The sequence below is a fragment of the Panulirus ornatus genome, chromosome 41 (genome assembly GCF_036320965.1).
Source record: "Panulirus ornatus isolate Po-2019 chromosome 41, ASM3632096v1, whole genome shotgun sequence".
In the NCBI taxonomy this organism is placed as follows: domain Eukaryota; kingdom Metazoa; phylum Arthropoda; class Malacostraca; order Decapoda; family Palinuridae; genus Panulirus; species Panulirus ornatus.
Window position 1 is genome coordinate 5599939 of NC_092264.1, and position 23885 is coordinate 5623823.

The window sequence follows — 23885 nt, forward strand, 5'->3', positions numbered from 1 at the left end:
CAACCTCATCCTGCTATACTCCTGACTGACCCTGCCAGACTACAACCTCATCTTGCAATACTCCTGACTGACCCTGCCAGACTACAACCTCATCCTGCTATACTCCTGACTGACCCTGCCAGACTACAACCTCATCCTGCTATACTCCAGACTAACCCCACTAGACTACAACCTCATCCTGCTATACCGGCTGACTGATAGTCTATAACCTCATCTTGTTATACTTGACAGACACGTCTAGCCTATATAACCTAATGCTGATGTACTTCAGACTGAGCTGGCCAGTACATAAATTCATCCTCCTATATTCCTGACTGGTTCTCCAAGACTACATATTCACTCACATATTTTAGGAAAAGTCTGTTATACAATGGAGTCACTCTGTTGCACTTCAAGCTGACTGATTCTACTGTACTGCAAGCTGACTTTGCTATATCCACGCTTGTATAGTTCTAGACATGGTTATCCGGACTCTATTGTCGTCTATATATGATCTACAATTTGTACAAAAATGCACTGAAATTTGGGCTTAATTCTGACAGATGTCCCGCGTATGACGCTAAAGCAAGAGGAAGACCAAGAAAAAAATAGAAAAATAAAAGAGATATAACTGTAGATTAAAAAGAAAGAGTGTGGGATGTGATTATCAGAGACAATCTGTCGAAACAGAAGTGCTAACATTTTGCAAGATGAAGTTTGGAAGTGATATGGGGTTCCACAGAAGACTGAACATAGGAGGAATGTGTAAGGAGGGCGTGGTGCTGGGATCTGGACAATTGCAAAAGACTACGGTCACTCACTATCACACACTCCTGAGTTGTGGCAACATGTGACGAGTTTTAATGGGGAGTAATGGAGCATTATAACCCAACGCCTATTCATGAGGGATGAAGCATAATCAGTTCCATAAAGAAGAACCGCAATATGTTGCAATGACATATAGACCATATCCTCGTTATGTCCTCACAATTATGCACTGCGAGGGAACGTATCTAGTTCAATCATACAACTGCTTCACCACACATTCCTCAACTGTGTTGCCACACCAAGTAACGCGTCATGCAAGCAAGAGACTTCAATATGTATGAGTCGCACTGTGAAATCACCACATTTTCCTGGGGGCTGCGCACACACTAATTAGCTGCAGTTGAATGTTTGGCCAACTTGTCCGGGGAGTATTTACGTTTGCCAAGTTCCAGGTCGTTGAGGAAACTCGGAAGACAACGACGCAAAACTTGTATAACCAACATGAATCCGCAAATATTGCCGCTCCCTCTAACGTTCCTTAACACAAATGTGTACATCACTGAACCTACATGATACATATATACATCATTTTCTTTCGTACGTTCAAGCTGTTTCCCGCGTGAGCAACGGAGCGTCAGGAACAGATGAATAAGCCTTAGAAGACTCCTCGCTTGGATCTCTTTGTTCCAACTTTTAGAATCTGAAACACAAGAAGGGGGAGGGTTTGCAACAAGATCCCGACCCTAACAATCGCCCTCTACACCACACAAGGAATACGTGGTATCCTCTGTCCTCAGGGATAGGACACACGCCGGAGGGCACACCACCGCACACATCCCAATGGAAATGGACAAACAACGGGAAGAAAGAGACAAGAGGTACGCGAAGGACGGGTGCGAGCAGACGAGGAACAGGTGGAGGATGAGCGCAAGACGGCGCATCATTTATACGCCTCCACCTGAGAGACAGAGGGAGGATAGTGCCGGATGGAGGTGGACCGACGCACGGCACACAACTTCATCAAACATGTGACGTTCAGACGAAAGGTGGATGGGAAACTCAGCACTGTTAAACACGTCCCAGTGGACTTGACCATGTAGGATAATAGATTATAATTGTGGCCCCCAGCATCTACCTCTTGTGGGAGCTGCCGTCTGACCTAACACCTGTGGTAGCTGTCGTCTGCCCTACCACCTGTGGTAGCTGTCGTCTGACCTATCACCTGTGGTAGCTGTCGTCTGCCCTACCACCTGTGGTAGCTGTCGTCTGCCCTACCACCTGTGGTAGCTGTCGTCTGACCTACCACCTGTGGTAGCTGTCGTCTGACCTACCACCTGTGGTAACTGTCGTCTGACCTACCACCTGTGGTAGCTGTCGTCTGCCCTACCACCTGTGGTAGCTGTCGTCAGACCTACCACCTGTGGTAGCTGTCGTCTAACCTACCACCTCCCTCACACAACGGGACATGTTTCCAGCGTCAGACGAGCGAGTTCGTCCTCCCCAACACAAAGGTCGAGTGCCCCAGGCTCTTTGGTCACACTGTCACACAATCGTCTGTGTGTGGCCGCTATATTGATGACTGTGGCTCCTGCGGCCGGCTCCTCATTCCAGCGGTGGAGTGGTTAGAGTTCCTCACCGTGACGCATTCACGCGCCGCCCAGGGTTCGAGCGCATAGGTTCAAGTCCTGGTTGCCGTTGTCGGTCCACAGTCCAACCCCTAAGGGTTCGTCGATAAAATGGGTACCTCGTTCAGGCTATGGTATAGACAGATAGATAGATACATAGATGGACAGATAGGTAGACAGACAGATAGCTTTAATGGGATGGCCTTGATTCGTGCTTCAGTTTCCCGTGCAGTCTCGGCTTTAGCTGGTATCGGTTAACAACATCTGCTACCGAACCAATCGATGATAGAATGGGCAGTCCACTTGGCTCAGCTTTCATAATGAAAAACAATTTGGTAGAAAAATTCCCGATGAATTCAAACCTTTGTACTTCATTTGATGTGATGACAACACTCGTTAATATCTAGGCCCTCAGAATCGTGAGTGATTCAACTGTGAACAGAAAAAAATAAATAATTTACTGCCAAAAGCGAGGAAAAGAAGGACTCCTCTGTCATGGCATCGAGTTTAAAAGGATATGAAATCCCTAAAACCGTAGCATTTCCTGAACAAATCATAATGGCCGGACTGTCAACAATTCTTACATCAAATACAGATCTTCATGTCTCTGTACATTTATCTGGGATTCTCCACAGCCAAACTGCATCACGTAGAGGCCCCACATTTTGGATGAATGTATTTCAGTGTGTGGTTTTAAGCTACCGAACATTTGCCTCGGACGCCGTTTTGAAGCCTTGCCTAGCTAGCAGCCAAGGGTACTACAAGAGCCTGGCCTTGGAGACTAACAAAGGCCACCACTCAAAATGATATATATAAAGACTTATTTTAAAGCCTTGCATCCCAGAGCACTGGCGCGCCGGTTACCCAGGCTAGGATCCTCGGAGTATATACATACTTTAGCATCAAGGAAGGATCCAAGCGTACCTGATCCTAGCCTTAAAAGTTGACGAACGCCACCTTTTAACTTGATGTAACCTTTATCTTTTTTTTTTCATAAATGCCATCTTTCCCCTGCAGCTCCGGATATCTCAGCTAGTAGACTCATTTCATAATAAAAGTACCTAAGTATCAAAGGCAGGCATGGGTACCAAGACCTGGCATAAAAAGCCAGCTTTGAAACAAATATAAAACCTTTATAAAAGCTGATTTTTTTTCTCTCGTGGAGCATCGGGCGCCTAAGCTTTTGTACACGAGAAATAATACATGAACACCTTCAGTGGGAAACAGTATAGTTAGACAAGTAGGACATGTACTGGCACAGGCAATAAAAGAAACTGATGATCCTCCTCCAATACCTTAGCATGAAAATGATCATCGTGCATCCAAACTTGGCCAAACGAGTTTTATTTCCATGTCAACACTGAAATAAATCTAACGAGCGCCAGTACTCCACTCGCCACCTGTTTATGCCTGAAGACAAAACCCCAGACTGTCCTCTGTTCTGCTTGTATCAAGATACTTACCAATCTAACCCAGTAAAAGTACGTGAGTCAAAGAGAAAGTTTGTCACCTTCATGAACAAACGTACAAGAGTTTCAAGACATACCGCAACCTTGACAAAACATTATCTTCCCGGCGACAGAGACAACAGAAAAAGGACAAACTCAGAGGGATTCCGTATGATGACAGTTTTTCGCTATATATGTTCGACATATATGGTACGGATTCTTGCTAAATTGTTATTACCAATTGATATTACAAAAGCAAATGTCAGGATGCTCACAACTGCTGATTTATATGGTCAGGAGGTTTGAACATAGCCTCACCCCACAGCCAAAGCAGATCGGGAAACCGACCGACCAAAACAGAAAGATTACATATTCTTTCTTTTTTTCGTTTAGAGGATCCACTCTCGTACAAAGGTCCACATCAAGGTACGACCTTAACTGAAATACAGAGATGTTAAGAGAAAAAGAAAGGACAAGGAGAAGTATTTCCCAATATTGAAAGTAAAAAAAAAACCTTTTTTCAAAATGTGGCACGTCATAATTATTGAGAAGGACATGAGACAGTAAAGAGTTCCAAAGCTTCAAGGTGCTGTGAAAGAAACAGTTATCAAAACGGCCCACCCTCGAGTTTTCAATGGTCAAACAGTAATCATATGACGCAAAAGCTTCCACAGTATTGCGTGCTCTAGCTTGTGACGAGGGCACATAGGCAGCCAGCTCTCGGGAGCAAAATCCAAATTAATACCGACAGAAGAGGGAAAGCAAACCAACATTGAGGCGTAGGGCAAGGGGATCATGTTTTGAAGTTAGCCTGGGAGAGATGGTAAGTCGGACCGCTCTCGACCCAATTCTGTCATGCAATGATGCAAAGCTTGACACACGCCAGATCATACAGCAATACGCCATTCAAGACAGATTAATTCCTTGACAAACGATTCAATTGTTCGCAAAAAAAGAAATTTCGACGCATAAACAAGACAGTGTGGATGCTACAGTAACACCAATTATGTAGCAACAAGTGAGTTGGGTCCCGGTAAGTAATTATGAATGCGGTATTAGAAATATATCCAAGCTTACGAAGCAGATGTGTGTGTGTGTGTGTGTGTGTGTGTGTGTGTGTGTAATAACCTATGTGTACAGCATGGGGTGTGGAGGGGAGGGGAGCTCAACCCTCATGTGACTATCTCTCGTGTGTGACCATTTTTCCAGCCACGAATGAGAGCGATGACGTTGCTTACCACTGCGCGAGAAAGGTACAAACACACACGTGAGCAGTAAGACGAGAGACACACACACACACACACATCAAAGGTTAAGTTAGAACAACACCGCTGCACATCTGGCATTTTGGAAGATTGCACGAGTAAGGGAGACAGACCAGCCAAGCTCTCTCTCTCTCTCTCTCTCTCTCTCTCTCTCTCTCTCTCTCTCTCTCTCTCTCTCTCTCTCTCTCTCTTTCTCTCTCTCTCTCTCTCTCTCTCTCTCTCTCTCTCTCTCTCTCTCTCTCACGGGCAGGAGGTAAACTAGAATTGACTTCAGTTATGACTGACTCTCTTGTGACACATTTGTATACATTAATATGAAGGGCGTACAGTTAGTACACATATTCGTGTGTACATGATCGAACACACATGAACTAATAATCATAACATATCCACAGATATACTACACACACACACACACACACACACACACATGAACTAATAACCATAACATACCCACAGATATAACACATACACACACTCACACATACTCTCACTCCCTCTCTCTCTCTCTCTCTCACACACACACACACACACACCATCAAATCGCATGTAAAATGATAGACAAACAGTCGTCAACGCGAATTCTGTGACGTGTTCGTCTCCACATTTCTCTGCTGGATCCATTACTCGGGGCTACTGTGCCACCAGACTTAACCTCCAGCGGTACACACATTGTACAGAACGGCGTGGAAGTCTACTTCTAGAAGATTAGGTTGTGGAAGCGCAAATTCTGAGGTTCTGTAGTTTACATTCATGGTTTAGAGTTGGAAGGGTTTGTAGTGTTGTAGGAATACATAATGTGTTCTTGGTACGGCTTCAATCTCACACACACACACACACACACACACACATATATATATATATATATATATATATATATATATATATATATATATATATATATATATATATATTTGGCATTACTAATCTTCTGTGCAATCCTACAATGTCAATTGGTGTGAGCTGATGACGTGCTGTCTCACACTGTCTTCAAGCGTGGTACAGAATCTATTTCTTCTGTACAGTAAATGACAAGAAAAAAATATCCAATTTTCGGTTCCTTAAGTGTGTACACAGCGTCATAGTTTTGCCACTTTTTGCCACACTGCAGATTCATTCAACAGTTTATGAATGATCCCTGGTGTATAAAGTGTAACTAGAATTCCCTGATTCCTAAAATTGATATATAACATCGTTCATCTCACTTCCATAAGAGAAGTAAATAAGCTTACGCACAGTTCCCTGGCGTATTACGGAACACTTCAGCTCTTTGTGGTGTTCTAAGGTCTGCTACGTAACCTCACAAGTCTGCCGATTCAAAGTAGAAGTTCGGATATATTACAACTTATTCATCAAGTTTCCCCGTATATATACAGTCCTGCATCTTCCAGATCAAAGAACCCTGCGTTTTTTTTTTGTAGAAAACTACGTGTTACAGAATCCTATCATTCTGTTGACTGCTGTGGATCGATGGAGAATATTTCGCCATTTAAGGAATAACTTGACGTGAGCTAAAACTTCGCACCGGTAAAAATCGTTGAACGCTGTCAGGCTGACATGCGCTACAAAAGTAACCAACTTGTTAGCGACCATGATTTTTATCCAAAGATTTCTATGCTATTTTCCCCCACTGTACATATATCAGGCATGTTATTATAAAGTTCTCTGATCTGTCTAAAGTTACACAACATAAAACTCTCACAATGCAGATAGAATTCAAAAAGTATATTTACGCTCGCTATCTTTCCAGCTGTTTAAGCTTGGTACGATTCAGCGCAAATGAATGTTTACCTTTTAATGTTCCCAAACAATCTAACATTCATACACTTAATACTGAGCCGTCATGTTATGATCAAATACATATATGTCTAGTCGATGTCTGTCGCGTGGTGTTGCTGGTGTCCCGTAAATGTCTACTGGGAGCTGATCACAGCGTCAGTCCCACCTACATCCCACTCAATTCTCAAGAACATGAAACAGATAATATCAGACTGGAAACAGAAGGCGACAGGTTATGTATTACCAAGTTGAATTTTGTGGTGGCTTGTTCCGTGACACTGGAGGGATTGGCTGTTAATCCCTTGAGAACACAAGGGCACGGCTCTGGATTGAGTGGTACGACCCCTTGGGTACCAGGATATGGCCTCTGACTTTACCCTTAAAAGCTGACATCAAAGGCCACCACGCCCTCACACCCAGGGGTCTCACTGTCATGTTCGATAAGTGGGTACCTTGCTTAGGCTGGCGTGTGTGTGTGTGTGTGTGTGTGTGTGTGTGTGTGTGTGTGTGTGTGTGTGTGTGTATTAGTTGTACAGAAATATTTTCAATGTATGGGCTGTCACAAAAGAAGGCATGTGTTAGGAGGAACGAGAATAATGAAACAGATTAGCAGAGACAATAAGGTGCAAAACACATCAGTAGAGACAATATGGTGCAAAACAGACAGCAGAGTGCATGCATACCAAGTGTCAGAAGAAGTGTGTGTGCAAAAAACGGGACAAAATTCTCCAAACGTAGTTGCAGGAATGCGACCAACATGAAACGAGATCATGAGATGTTGCGGAAAGCCAGTCCTTACAACTAGAGAACAACATACAAAGACGAAACCGTCAAGATAGATTTTACGAGTCAGAAAACTGGCCAAGCAGAGTGTAAGTGTCGCCATTAGCCCAACTAGATATCTTGAGGCCAGACAATAGCCTACACAGACGAAAGGGAAGAGAGGAACCCATGTGAACTGTTGGTGCCTGAACGAATAAACCACACGGAGAGCTTTGAAAACAGTTTAAATAGACTGTAAACTGCAATAAACATCGTATACATCTGATAAGATCCAAAGATGAACACCGGCACAGTCTTACTAGGTATTTTGTAGAAAGAACAACTGCGAACCAAATAAGAAAAAAAAATGTTGAGGCAGTGAGAGGGAGAAAACAGCCAACACGAAAGACGAGGACATGAAAACGGCTCTTGAACGGTACGCGTCACAAAATATTACAGAATAAGCGAGAGCCACAAACACCGGCATGCATCAGTAAACAATCACACATCAGTAAACAATCACACATCAGTAAACAATCACACATCAGTAAACAATCACACATTAGTAAACAATCACACAGGTAGTATGAGCCAGAATGAAGCAGACTGATGTTGTCAAAGCACAACACACTACAGCTCACCAACACACACTGGAACACGACGACATCTTTCACAACCAATTAAAGTCATAAAACACGTAACAACCAGTGACATCCAAAGTAAACATCCCTCAGTACTAAGAGCCGGAATAGTTATAGAACGTGATAAATCTACATCCATCCTTCCTACTTTCACCAAAATTTCAGAGAATAATACGATGCAAACTTACATATCACCGTGGGCTCAAGCACTTCCTTGTAGAATGCCAGAGAGCACTAAAAGTCTCCGGAGACTGTTGTAATACATTGATGACTGCATCTTTAAAGCATTAGATGACTAATATTTTGCTTCATTCTTACAAAAACACGTAATTCTATTAATCATAATGTTCTATATAATCTTGAATACTTGATATTCGTTTAAAAATCATTGGAATAGTTTGGCAGCTTAACCTGGAAACCGAAAATGGTTCTCTCAGTATGCCATGAAACACATCACACTCCCTATGAGCAAAATAATGCATCATGGCTATTGCGAGCCACAAAACATTCACAAAATAATAATAATCGTGAATAAGACGATGAGTAAATAAACCCATAGTCTATTATGAGGGAGAACAATCACAAGGAGGAGAAAAATGAAGACAACCAGAATGGTGGACGAAATGAATCAAACCATAAGAAAGAGAGGTACAGCAGGATGACCACTGCGAGGAGAAGAAAGTCCACCATACACGTGAGGATGTGTACCGCTGGTGGTGAAAATTAAGTTTCTTGCACCAGTAGACGTCTGCATACCGAGATGTATCAAGCCAGTAACAAATAATGCTGTATGATGCACAATGAATACAACGTACAATACATACAAAGCTTTCAACACGCCTTGCTGTATTGTATGCGAAGTTCTAAAACACCGAAGCATATCATACACTATGACTGACAGTGTTATCAAAACAGCGCAATCGACACACATAAAAAGATGAATACAGAGAATGTAACATCATCTATATAGTCTTTAACTCTCTACTTCATTAACAGTAACTGCTCAACCGTTGCAGAGCAACGTTCCATACATCAACTATTAATGTGATAACAACGGGATACATGACCTCCTCTCACGAGTAGGCCAGGCCTTCCGTACACATTGCTCTAGCTTGCATATTCACCCCACACACACAAACATCGCCCATATGAATGCCATGGTATCACAGCACTGGATTACAACGTAGCTAACAGTGAAGCGCGACCATCCTCAGTTTACCTCCTCATATGTCTTTCAAGGGTGTGCGTCCGAGTCCGCTCTGACATTTCTTATATAGATTCTCATTTCCAGTTTTCAAGTCACCAGCGCGGTTTTTACGTTGCAAGGTCTACCACTGATATTCGGTCCATTGTAACCCACTTATTGGTGAGAGCCTTTTGGCGCAACCTGTACCACAATTCATGGTATTTCATTAGGTTGTGGCATAAGTCTTTCCTAACTAAACTCCCTTTCCTTTGGTTCTAATCCCACGTCCCTCTGTCTTCTCATGCAGAGTTCTCTTTTCAGTTGTTCCATCGCAGTAATCGTTGATGATAAAGATCCTCCTGATATCCTGTCAGAAGATCTACCCCCAGATGCTTCTTGTCTTATCGCCAACTCTCTTTACTCTCTCCAAACACGATCTTCTTTTCTTCAACCTTTAACATTATTCACTCTTTCGCTGACGATTCCACTCGCCAAATCTTCAGTTCAGTTTTCTTTCCTTTGTTATTTTGATAGTCGCCCTTTCTCTCTTGCTGAACACATAAGCTCTCATAATTTTGGCCTGTGTAGGCTCTTGGAATGGGGTAGCAATATCAGGGTCGAAACAATAAAGCATAAATATTATCATCTATATCTACATCTAAAAAGAAAAAAAATTAACTCATTATTACTATCAAATTTCAAAACATGATAGCTCAACCCTAGAATAACATAGCCATGTTAAGCATACTTGTATCCTTCATTTTAACTTGTATAACCCATCTGGGAATTACATAATGTACTTCCCTAAAACTAGGGATATTTTGTAGGCGCCACAGTTAATTTTTCATTTTTTTCGGCCGTTTCTCACGGGAGCTGCCTCCTTGCATCCCAACCTAGGCCGAAGATCTGGAAATGCTGTATACTTCCTCCCAGGGTTTCTGAAGTAAAGACACAGAGGACGCGGCTCCAAACACCGGTGAAGCTCAGATCAATCTCTCATGTACTTCTATTCTTATCGTTATTTTCAATGAACTCGATGTTTTACTTTTGGAAATGACATGGATCTGAGTGGGATTTACTTTTCTCCTCCTTACCTTGACGGGTAAAATTTGTACGAAAAAAAAAAAAATATATTTTGCAACAGGTCAGACCTTAAAGTTTGTATTCTTACAAATACAATTACAGACATACATACATCAAGCCGCACTATAAGGCTTGCGTCTTCACAAAAAGTCCTACTCGCGCTGAAATTCAACTCATTCTACCATAGTTTGCATCACTACCAAAAGCACTACAAAGCTTGCAGTACAACTTATGATACAGAGCATGCATGTCAGCTAATGTTATCACAAAACTAAAGGCACATCATAGTACGCATCTCTGCAAAAGTCACTTTATGAAGCTAAGTACAACCCACGATGCAAAGTTCACATTCCTTCGACGGGCACCACAAAGCTTAGACCAAAACCAATTCAATAAGGTTGTATCTCTACACATGGTGATACAAGTCTTCCCAGAACACATAACTCACAGTGCGAGTCCTTTATCTTTACAAATGATACCACAAGACTTGCAAGACCGGGACCTCAGGTTAAGCATGCATCTCTACATATTATACACTGCATGCCTTGAGGCACGCCAAATCAGGCTGAGTGAGAGTTGCACACCGGCCTTAACAAACTCTTTCTCCAGGCGGGTGGAGGTGTCGGGTGGCAGGTCGACCAGAATTACGGTATAACTTGGCCGACGTGGCAAGAACCTGATGCCTCAGGAGCCGCTCATGCAAGGAGGCAGGGAATGGCCGCTTAACCCACTGAGCTTAAACTTTCCCACCTCAGGCTTGCTGATAAGTAGACTGGAGAAGTGTGTCTTCCGGAGCGTGAACAGTGAGGCATCCATGAGTGGATACAGTAACTGTGCTCCCTGACTGTACGGTATGTAATACTCCTGTATCATCTTTAATTTGTCTTGGGTAGACGAGCGCTGCCATTAAACACAGGCGCGGAAACTGTTTAACTCCGCGGAGGAAATAGACTGTCTGACTTCGTTAAGTGGCTATACCAGCGGGAGTGCTTTGGAGACATGAATGATCAACGTGCAGACGCCAGCAACCGGTCGGCAACCACTGCTGGCGAAAATATACCAATTATGTTGAGGAGGCCAAGACACAGTATGCCAGATGGCTGCTGTCCCATCACCTGTGAAGACTTCTTACAATAATGAATGTGTGATGTCTCAAGGTTCCTCCTCACGTAGCTAAGGTCTACAATAAGTCTTATTATATTTCCTCCAGGTATGAGGCTTTCTCATTTGGGCTTCGTGGGATTCCTGTTCGAGTCTCCTAAACGACGGATAAACAGTCATGAAATCATTTGAGAATACGACCACGAAACGACCAAATCCGGGAATTTGACTCTAATGTCCTCGTTCTCGCTGAAGGATTATTGGCGAGACTCTCTATGTTTGGTTACAGGATGGGTAGCGATGGTGAAAGGAAAAATGGGTAAAAATGGTGGAAAAAGTAGATGATGTTTACTTTGATGATAAATTCTCTACTGTAACCTAATCAAAGCTGTCCTGCTTGTATGTCTTCCAAAAATGTCACGTTAATAGTCTTTTTCGCCTCAATTTCACTTGCATCTTAAGTTCAGCCTGTTTCTAGTCGTCCTCCTGTGACTTGGTTTAAGTTTGTCTATACTCTACCTCCAGTTCGCATGTATCCAACGTTTATATTATAAATCCAGTTCACCAACATCCTTCAACCATTTCACCCCCAGACCGCCTATTAAATGGATCCAATCCATCTGTATCCTACATCCATTCAACCTACAGATATTGCTTCCAATACGCCTGTATGCTGCACACAGTCCGCCTAAATCGTTCTTTTAGGAATTTTTGTTTCTCTGTCTGTATGTTCTCTGAATACTATATGGCGTTCTTTCATACCCATATTCCTGCCGGCTGATATGCTGGAGGGAGTGGTGGATAAGACAAAAGCCTTCTTCTGCTTTAATGTTTCGTCGCCATCTTTACTAAACAGAGGTTCAGGATACTATAACTGTCCTCCACTAAATAACCTCATCATGGTAAATCTTCAGTTCTTCTTTTACCTGGCTTTCCCACGTACCTTCTCCCAGCAGATATCCTCTTCATATTCCGTCAGGTCTTCTGTTATCTGACCTTTCCATATACTTCCTCACATCATGCTCCCAGTCCACTTGTATCCTAAGGATGTTTACTTGCCCTGGAGCCTACCAACAGCGGCAGTATACCCCTGCAGGCACACCCTCCAAACACTGTCAGCAGGTAACTTTACACAAACCGTTACGTCACAGCCTGCTAGGAGATCTACACCCTCCTATCACATACTACTAGGAGAACCACGTCCTCCTAACCCATCTGGGAGCAACACACCCTCTCTACACAGCCCTCTGAGAGTACCACAGCCTTCTGGAGGCACCACACCCTCCCACACAGCTCTCTGGGAGTACCACATCCTCCCAACACAGCTCTCTGGGGGCACCACACGCTCCCAACACAGCGCTCTGGGAACACCACACACACCCAACACAGCCCTCTGGGGGCACCACACACTCCCAACACAGCCCTCTGGGAGTACCACATCCTCCCAACACAGCCCTCTGGGAACACCACATCCTCCCAACACAGCCCTCTGGGAGAACCATGTTGCTTTAAAACTGACTTACAAAGTTTGCTGTTTACGTATTCTGGTCGAGAACATTCACCGCGAGCAGCTGGCTAATATTTATGTTGGTATGACTGCCTTCAATCATGATCCAAGAGCAGTGTTTGCAGACTGAATTTACTCGAATTTATTCCTATTTACCCGTATTTACTCTCCGCATGCAACACAAGGAGCAACCCTCTTACCTCTACAGCCGTGAAAAACGTGTGGACCAAGATCAAAGGCGGCTATACATCGACTAGTGACCTTGTTATTAGTGTTGCAGCTGACAACATGGGATGCGTATGATCACCCTAACAACAGCTTCACATGTCACGGTTTCCTATCATAAATTCGTACATCTGATACTCATTTGATGCGACCATCGTAAATCTGATACTCATTTGATGCGATCATCGTATATCGGATAATCATTTGATATGATAAACATACCACAGATTATCATTTGACGTGATAGTCAAATGACAGTCATATTGAGATTAAAAGGAATATGGCAGTAAAACCTTCTCAGACTCTTAATAATACATGAAATATATCATTCCATCTGAGGGAATGTGATTCACTTGAAAAAAAAATCTTATTGAACGCAATGAAAATCATACCAGCTCTGCAGCAATAGTCTGCTTAGGAATTCCCATAATGTCATACATCCAATAATTCTCATGTGAATGAAACACCCACTGTAGGTGCAGAGGGCCTGTGTGTGTGTGTGTGTGTGTGTGTGTGTGTGTGTGTGTGTGTGTGTGTGTGTGTGTGTTGTGACTATTACTTGTAAGCTACGGGCAGAAAGTTTTACACTTGTGTTGCCCCGTTTTTTAATCTTGTATATGTACCACGTATCCACTCTTATGTACACACACACACACACACACACACACACTAAGCCAGATACCTATTTATCGACCAGCCCAGAGGAGAGGATGAAAAGATAGGATTGGCTGTGGGCCAACCGCCTGCGCCTAGGATACAAACTGCAGCGTGCCTGTGTATGAATCGTGGTCAGTGACACTAACCACTACACTAAGTGTAGTGTGCATGTGAGTATGTTACGAGAGGGACTTTACATTCCTTTTATCCTGCCTCTGTACACACACACACACACACACACACATATATATATATATATATATATATATATATATATATATATATATATATATATATATATGCTCTCCTTTTTTGGCTTCTCTCCCTCACTTTGCTCCTTCATATCTAGCGTCCTCTCTGGCCGATCTATCTTCGTGGTTGCTAATGGAGCAGCCTCTTTCCCCTTTCTCTAGCAACAGGGGTGTCCCTCAAGGTTCTGTCCCGTCTCTTCACTTTTTCTCTTTTCCATCAACGATTTTCTTTTTTTCCACAAGTAACTAGATGCACTCATACGCTGATGACAACTCTGCATTCTTCCACATCTTTCAAGTCTTCTTCTCTCACTCGATCTGCATCTCGTCTCAACACAACTTCATCAATAAACTCGGGGAGGTTAGGTTTAATGCCTCCAAGACCCAGTTTCTATCCATTTCTCTTATCAAAAATTCCTCAACTTTTCTGTCGCCTTTAATGGTTCTGTAATTTCACTGGTTTATTCAATGAACATACTTGGTATTACCGTCACATGTACTCTATCCTGGAATCCATACATTGCGAAAATAAGCTAAGTCTGCCTCTAAAAAACTAGAAGTCCTGTTTAGCTGTCGAAATGTCTTTTCTTCTGAAGAGTTGTTCCTGTTATACATAGGAATGATCCACCCTTGTATGGAGTACTGCTCTCACATCTGGGGTGGTTCTAGCTCTGCATCCCTACTTAAGTAGAGCCGAAAGCGGTGCGACTTAAAACTTTCCCAAGTTCACTTCAAAACTTGACCCCCTTGACCTACGCCGTAATGCTGGTTCAATTTCCCTCTTCTATAGGTATTGCTTTGACTTCTGCACCCAGAGCTGGCCGCTTGCGTGCCCCCACTACTGGCCAGACCACACAATACTCGGCAAGCTGCTGCGTCACATGATTACTGTTTGACGGCTGGTAACTCAAGGTTGGACCGTTATGGAACTGTTTCTTTCCCTACACCTCAAGGCTTTGGAGCCCTCTACCCTCTCATGTCTTTCCCAATGAAAACTATGACCTAACATTCTAAAAGACATGTTTTTCACGTCCTCCAAAATTCGTGAATACTTTCCCTTGTCTCATCTTTTTTCCATTTGCTTAACTTCTCTATATATCAACCGGGCCCTGGCCTTGACGCGGACATTTGTTCGTGACTGGAGGCTCAAACGTGTTTCATCGTTTCAAGCACAGATGGATAATGTCTGAGGGAAAACTCCTTCTTTAAGGAAAGGCCTGGCAATCCCCAGCTCCGTGTGTTATCATCCGACCCACAACACTAACGTTTTCACAGGAAGCGACTCAGCACCTTAAGTCAGGCAGGCCAACGTTCTAACTGATAATAAGATACGTCTGACCATCTAACATCACTCGATGAATCTTCCTTACAGGAAACTCGGGCGCGTATGAAATCACTCGCGAAACGTTGACAAAAGACAACGTTTGTGACGCTGAGGAAAATATCTTACAAGAGAAGGTACAAGGAGATCCAGAACCAGAGTCTCCTCTCACACCTGGCCGGAGATCAGTCTAGGTCGACCATAAAGCTGTACAACGGGACGAGCCTGCTGTCCCAACTGCTCCCATGGAAGTCTTACCGTTCCTTTAAGTGGTGGAGGGGCAGCCTGGGGAAGGTGAGGGCGGTGGAAGTGACTAGCTTGAGTGGGTTTGGCTGTACTCGTATGAAGGAAGCAGGTGACAAGGGAAGGGATTGAGAATGAGTCGTAGTAGAGAGAGACGGTGTGGGATAGTGTGTTCAAGATGATGGTTGTGACAGCAAGCTAACGGGAAAATATATACTTGAAGATTTGATGGTCTATGACAGTTTATTTGAAAAAAAAAAACTAAAATTCTATTCTAGATGGAAAAAGGATCTTAAAGCAGAAAGCTGCAATAGGGAAAAGAATGGGTCAGGTGACTATCGGAGGAGAAGGTGTGGGGAAGGTGAATGAATGAGGGACATGGGTGAGGAAGGTGACTGGAGGAGGGGACGAGCGGAGAGAGTTTCATTGAGAGAAAGGGGAGGATATGTGAGGGACAGTGGAGGCAATGATAGCTGCAGGAGTGAGGAAGGTAAAGAATGAGGCTATATGAGGAAATTACCCGCTGGGATATACAGGGCGTCTGTGTGGGACAGGTGTGCAGGGCAGGAACAGGGGGAAGGGATTGTAGGGAGAATATAGAGACGGGTTGAGGAACGTGATGAATTACGGTAGGAAATGACATGCCGAGAATTATGTGGTCAAGGACGGTTGCAGGAATAACACATGGGCTGTAATAAACTGGGTAAACATGTTTAAAGGAAGACAGATAATGGATAGAATATGAATTTTAGAAATAAGTGAACGCGTAAAGAATTATAGATGAGGAAGGCGATAAGAATTACGATAATATCAGCTACAAAGGAATGGAAAATAATTAAGAGTAGCAAAACTCAAGAGGACTGTGTTTAATTCATAACCACATAAGGTCTCCAAAAACAAAGCAGACTTAAACCAGAGATAAGGTGCAAAACGTCTAGTAGAATGGGTATCACGACCCAAAAATAGAAGGCGAAAATGAATTGTGCACCTTCCCCATCGAAGAAAATAATCCTGTCAAACAAAATGACGAACACAGACCGTAACTCTACATGCAATACAAGACACAGGAAACAGAAGAAAGAGCGATCAGTGAAAAAGGTCAAGACCAGAACTACTTTAATTCATGAGCAAAATGCATATTAAGGACCACAAATTCCCTTGGGTAACAATGAACAGATGAGGCACACACACATGGATGACTGCTAGCAAATTAGTGACATATTAAAGAACCAACATATATCGGTGTTCAAAGAATCAAATTCCAGTTTTGAGATAAACGACACAGCTGACTTCTTCCTAGACAGCTACCCTTATGTTACCACCAGCAGACCTCAACATCTCATGACAGGATTATGAAAGAGCTATTGAGAACATGCCCATGCAATCTGCACAAGGACCAGACTCCTAGAACTCTGTCTTCATAAAACAAATGCAAAACATCTCAGGTACGAACACAATATATCTGATGGATAATTCCCGAGACGCTGAAAGTGACTGGAAGGAGGAAGTAAACTATCAAGTGACCGGAAGGAATAACATCGCACATTAAAATCTTTGAGAGATAAACATCGCTCATGATTATCAAAATATTTGAGAGAGTCCTAAGAGGTAAAGTGACTGAATAGGGAATCGAACACCAGAGAATATACAAAATGCTGGCGTGACATGACTCGGGAAAGCACCCGATGAATGTGACCATGGTGTTGTAGTACACAGATAAAGCAAAAGATGATAGCAGTGGGCAAAACCGAAAGATAGAATTACTTCTTCACTAAGAGATCAAATCACATTTTTGTTTACATCAAGCTATTTTTCAATGCCTTCACAGACAAAGTTTATTCTTATGAGGAACAATACTTGTACTCCTGTTCTTCATTCTAACGTATGACATAGACACAGACACGACATACAGTTTCATTACATCGGTCACAGACGATACGAGAATAAGTAGGAAAATCACATCAGAAGGAGTCACCGAGACACCACAAACTGACGCACACAATGTCTTCCACTGCGCCACCGATAACAATATGCCTTTCAGTTGGGACATGTTCCAACGCTTCCGTGATGAGGATAAAAAAAAAAAAAAAGGACGATTAAGAGCAGCACAGAACAATGGATGAATATCGGCACGAACGAACCACGTGAAACATCTCGCGGTAACAATGTCTGACGACCTCCTTAAGCTTCTCAGTACAGAGCGAGATCCCCCTCCACACAAAATGATGTTAGGACAGTAACACCGTCAAGACAAAGGAGGAAAAAAGCCATGATGACGCTCTGCAAGACGCTAACACTGAATACTGAAGCGCACCACATCATCCATCTTACGTACACACGAGAGCGAAAATGCAGTTTCAGGCGTTCGAAGATCCTTCCCGGCCTCCACTGACACGCTGAAGGTACTGAAATAACTGTAAACAACTGAAGTCAGTGAGGCTCTACTTTCTGGAACGCACTCGAGAGAGGTACATCACTGGTTACGAAATAAACCTGGAAAGTCATAAAACGCATGGAGCCAAACCTATACTCAAAAAATCGTTCCCAGATGGAAGAATTTAAGTGTCACTCCTAAATTCAAGTGTGCGATAAGCATAAAATGAGAAAACCTGGAACCTCAGGGGTCCAAAATTATTCAACACATTACTTCCAGACATCCGAAATTCACTACGGATGTTCAGTGAAGAAATATAAGAAGTTCCTTGATCAGGATTTACGTGGAGTATGAGACCAAGCTGGGCTGTGGTGGTGGGTATGTGGGGGGCCTGTAGGCCGCGCGGCTTCCACCAGCCTTGAAGACCAATGTTCCAATTCGGCAGCTTGGGACCAGCTGGAACAGTGGGGGGACAGAAGTACCCAAGGTCTAGGCCAGGTATTCGCCAGGTATGATGATTAAGACGGAGCGATATGCCGTGGGGAAAGGGGAAAAAAAAAAATAAAAACACACACACAAGAAGCTGGAGTGTTGGAAAAAGAACGTAAGTTGTCAGGGAGGAGCATGAAATAAGAGGTCATAGACAAGAAGAGGGAACGAGGGAAGTGTAAAGAGAGGGTGATAACGAATGCGTGCGTAGGCGAGTAGGGAAAAGAATATACATCACGTTAAGTGCTGGGTGAGGCCAGTGGTGGAGACTGATGGGTGAGGCCAGTGGTGGAGACTAATGGGTTAGGCCAGTGGTGGAGACTGGTGAGTGAGGCCAGTGGTGGAGACTGATGGGTGAGGCCAATGCTGGAGACTGGTGGGTGAGGCCAGTGGTGGAGACTGATGGGTGAGGCCAGTGGTGGAGACTGGTGAGTGAGGCCAGTGTTGGAGGGTAATGGACCATGAGGCACCTCCGCCGATCCAGCAAACAAGGCCTTAAATACGGCCAACGACACAGCCTATACACAAGGTCCAAAGGCAAACCACCCATTCACTTACAGGCAACAGCCAAGACCTACAGATACGCTACACAGATGTACCATACAGATAACATCACGACAAACTGGCTCAACGAACACACCCAGCAACTTGCCACATTCTACAGCAACGCCAGAGAGAGGAGTTAGTAGCAACTTGTGGAATAAATATGATAGGTGGTGAGACAGGTGCTGAGGAGGGCGTGGGAGGCTAAAAATAGTTGATGTGCTCAGCTGGAGGCCACAACCTTTAGATGTGCGCCAGGTTGCTATTTAAGACTCCGTGTTCTTATCTTGGATAGTGATGGTATGGACACACACACAAAGCCATTATATATATATATATATATATATATATATATATATATATATATATATATATATATTCCTATGAATCCACGGGGAAAATGAAACACGGTAAGTTCCCAAGTGCACTTTCGTGTAACAATATATATAAAGTATCCGCTAAAAATCTTGTCCGCTATTCCCATGCATTCTGAAAGGCGATGTCACACTTATATTTAAGTACTTTATCATCTCTCCTTTGGCCTTGATTATCATCTGCAGACGTCTTGGCAAGATACCTTAAGTATTCTAGGTCCATGTTTTAAGTCCAATGGTTCTTGATCTCCTGAAAGAGGCGAGACACACATGAGGTGCTACAGGGAACAGCCTCCTGATCGTGTGTTCTGAGCGTCCAGTTTCCCTAGATATCTCACGTGTACCCACATTTTCTTGCTTCCATATGGGAATTCGGGCTATCTTTTCCTTAGAAAGACAAGAGCTAATCATCTTGAAGTACAGGTGGCGGAAATACAATGTCCAGATGCAAAATTCCCAAATTGAAGTGGCGGCCTGGAAGAATAAAGAAAGAACATCCTTTGCTCAAGATAGCCCGAGGCATATTAGGTGGGTTGCTGGTGTTTACACAGTTAAAACACTAGTCTCAGCGATTAGGTGTACGATGATTCACTCTTTTATATGCTTGTCCCCAAATAAACCTCAGTCGTGTATCGCCTCTGAATTATATAGGGGTGCGACCTATGCGGACAGTGTATACAATGTTTAAACAAATTATTGGTTGGTCTGAGTGTTCTGTGCTGCTTACTCAAGCTAGTTTGTTCTGAAGAATTTGACACATTTAACCTGTCTTTCCTTTAAACCAAATTCATATGGACGCTACACTCTGAGGAACTGGCCACGATGGGCCAAAGCCCAGAAAGTAACATGGAGGAAAGTGTCCATGACGAGAAAGATAAGGGTGTTATGATGTTCTAGGCCAAACACGAAGTCTCTCGACGAGGGCATCTGATGAAGTATAGGCAGATAAAAACTTAAATCCTACTCTAAACCAACCAGCAGACAGCAATGTCCGAACTAGCTGTCCCTCCGTCACGTCTTTCTTGATATATGATGCAAGTGAGGCGAATAATTTACTTGGAGCGGAAGAAATTTACATACGGGTATGAATGTTAGCACTGTACGTCATATGAACCAAACAGATAAGGCACACACTTCATGTGTGTCAAATGTTACTGTTATATACCAGGCTAATGTTTATCCCAGTATAATTCAAAGATACAGTGGACTGCGTCACACACACACACACACAGGGTTATAGCCTGGCCACCTTTAATGGTGACACTATCAATCCTTTATATCAAACGGAATAAGAAATCATTAAACGGCAGAGAGACGGATGAAATGATACCAAGTCTTTCTTTCAAACTATTCGCCATTTCCCGCATTAGCAAGGTAGCGTTAAGAACAGAGGACTGGGCCTCTGAGGGAATACCAAGTATAAAGAAAAAAATTATATGGGATATGTAACTGCGCTTAATGTCCAGCTCTACATGTTTTTTTTCAAGTCTGTGATGTGTAGCATTCACATGCTAATGATGTTAGTCATTAAACAGTGGTATACCTATGAATGCCACAAAACACTTCCACGAATAATACAATTTTCGTTTAAATTCAGCTTATGAAAACTAAAGGGAAAACCATCTACATGATTCTAATATTGACACACAACTTATCTTACTGGGTACATATACGTTACCTTTTCTCGCATCAATATACTGGTTCTACGACAAAAAGCTTATCATTATGGTAAAAGCTTATCATTATGGTAAAAGCTTTTCGTTATGGTAAAAAGTAAGAGAGTCATTAGTCATTACCCAGTCAACTGGGCCAATAATCACGCGTATAACCGACACTTGGTTCAACGACAACGAAGCCATGGCAAAAATCTTAACTGAATTTGTTTACATTTGTATTTTACAACTGAAGACACAACTCATATCCTGAATCCACTTTCATCGGTAACAGAGGAGAACACTCAACAACTTATGATACAAAAGTTAAAGTAAAGCTATGACTAATAAACGGTATGAAAATAAACAAAACGGCCGGACATGATAAGCGTTAGACGAGAAAAATGAGAGAGGCTGAAAGAGAGTTGGTAAAGACCATCACTGTTCTCTTCAATATGTCATCTGCTACGTGGAAAGTTCCAGATGCTGACTGGAGGTTTGACAAGGAAACAACGATATTCAACAAAGGTAATAAATCACTTCCCAGAAATTATCGTCCACTTAGCTTAACGTCCATGGTTGGAAAACTTCTGGAAACCAATTGTCGGAACAAAACTGTACACGGTTTAGAGCACCATCACTTAATAAGCGATTGTAAGACACGACAATCTAGCAGACTCGCGGGACTGGGTTGTGACGATCGAATCGTGGCTCATCATTGATGGATGATATAACCCGTATGTCACACAGGTGGTGCAGGGCGTTCCCCCCTTCCCCAGGCAGAGGGAGCCACTCCACGCACGCGTACCTTCCCAGATGGTACGAGCCACTCCACGCACGCGTACCTTCCCAGATGGTAATGGCGGGATCACGTCTCAGCTCTCACATCACTTCCCACCACTGTGGGTGCAGCGCGGTGCACTGTGAGGCTCTCTGGATACCCGTGCCACAGTCTATATTATATCTGACGAGACGCTCGCTCCGGAGGACAGCTTCTTCAGTCTCTGAAATGGCTACATAACGAGTCTGTGTGACGTAGCATGAAACACCCTACTGCTTTCGGATGAAAATAAAAAAAAAAAAATATGTATACAAAAACAAAGACTATGAGGCAAATGCAAATATTCTTATTTTTATCTAAAACACAATTAACGATGACTTATGGCCAAAATCTCCCAACGATCAAGTTGAAAGCAGATTTGAACGTCAATCACTTCTACCTGGCTGAGACTCTGGGACTGGTATAATACGTCGGGAAGAATGGCCAGCTCAGTTCTTCTTGCTTATCCTGGACAAGCGTTATTGTTTACTTCTTGCGTCACACACCAGACGTCTTACATGGGGCTCACTGCTGGAAAATTCGCCCTCCCGCTGTCTTTACCGATTATGAATTCGATTCGTTATCTTATTTCTATAATTTCTTTTTTCATGAGATCAAACGTTTTTCGCACTGTCTTATTCAAACACTTTATTGCTGGTAACGTATGAACGTGTATATTTACGAAATTGGATGTTTTCAGTCGTAAGTGAAGTTACCTTAGAAGCCAGGAAGCTGTAAGTCTGGTCACAGACGCACTCGACGCTGCAAGCAACTGAGCCATGTTTTCCTTTTGCCCGCACACTCTGCTTGCCCGTACACTCTGCTTGCCCGTACACTCTGATTGACCGTACACTCTGATTGTCCTTACACTCTGCTTGCCCGTACACTCTGATTGCCCGTACACTCTGCTTGCCCGTACACTCTGCTTGCCCGTACACTCTGATTGACCGTACACTCTGCTTGCCTGTACACTCTGCTTGTCCGTACACTCTGATTGCCCGTACACTCTGCTTGCCCGTACACTCTGCTTGCCCGCACACTCTGCTTGCCCGTACACTCTGATTGACCGTACACTCTGCTTGCCCGTACACTCTGATTGACCGTACACTCTGATTGTCCTTAAACTCTGCTTGCCCGTACACTCTGCTTGCCCGCACACTTTGATTGACCGTGCACTCTGATTGTCCTTACACTCTGCTTGCCCGCACACTTTGATTGACCGTGCACTCTGATTGACCGTACACCCTCATTGTCCGTACACTCTAATTGACCGTACTCCCTGACCGTACACTCTGATTGACCGTACACTGTTTGATTGAAAACTTTGACCATCTGTTCTTCCTCCTTACTGTGGTATGTCATAAGGTGAATGTACGTATGATCTGACCACACCGGTCTGTCATATAACCTAGCTGCCACTAAGAACAAACTTCGTACTCTGCATTTACGTCGCTCCTGTATTATATACACACACACACCCAGTGTTTCACATGTCGACAAATTTCAAGCAAACCGGCAACAAGCCCAGACACGCGATGACCTACGAGCCATCATACTTGTTACTACGAGCCATCATACTTGTGATCAAGTTACACAGCCATGGATGGTGGCCAGCGCAGCACCTCTCGCATCTAGACTCATCATCGCTCAACACATTCTTCGCTATTCTGGTCATCTACTTTCGTATGCCTTCCTGTCTACCTTCATTCCCTTCCATTTGCGACTTTCCCACATAGCCTCCTCCTGCTCTCCCTCTCTCTCCTCCGAGCCTCTACTTCTCCATGCTTCCCGC

General features: G+C 43.4%; 1 protein-coding gene across 3 annotated transcripts in view; it reads right to left on the reverse strand.

Annotated features, from left to right (window-relative positions):
- Positions 1 to 23885, reverse strand: part of LOC139761640 (alkaline phosphatase-like) — a 656491-nt gene that overhangs the window by 82258 nt on the left and 550348 nt on the right. The window lies entirely within an intron of this gene.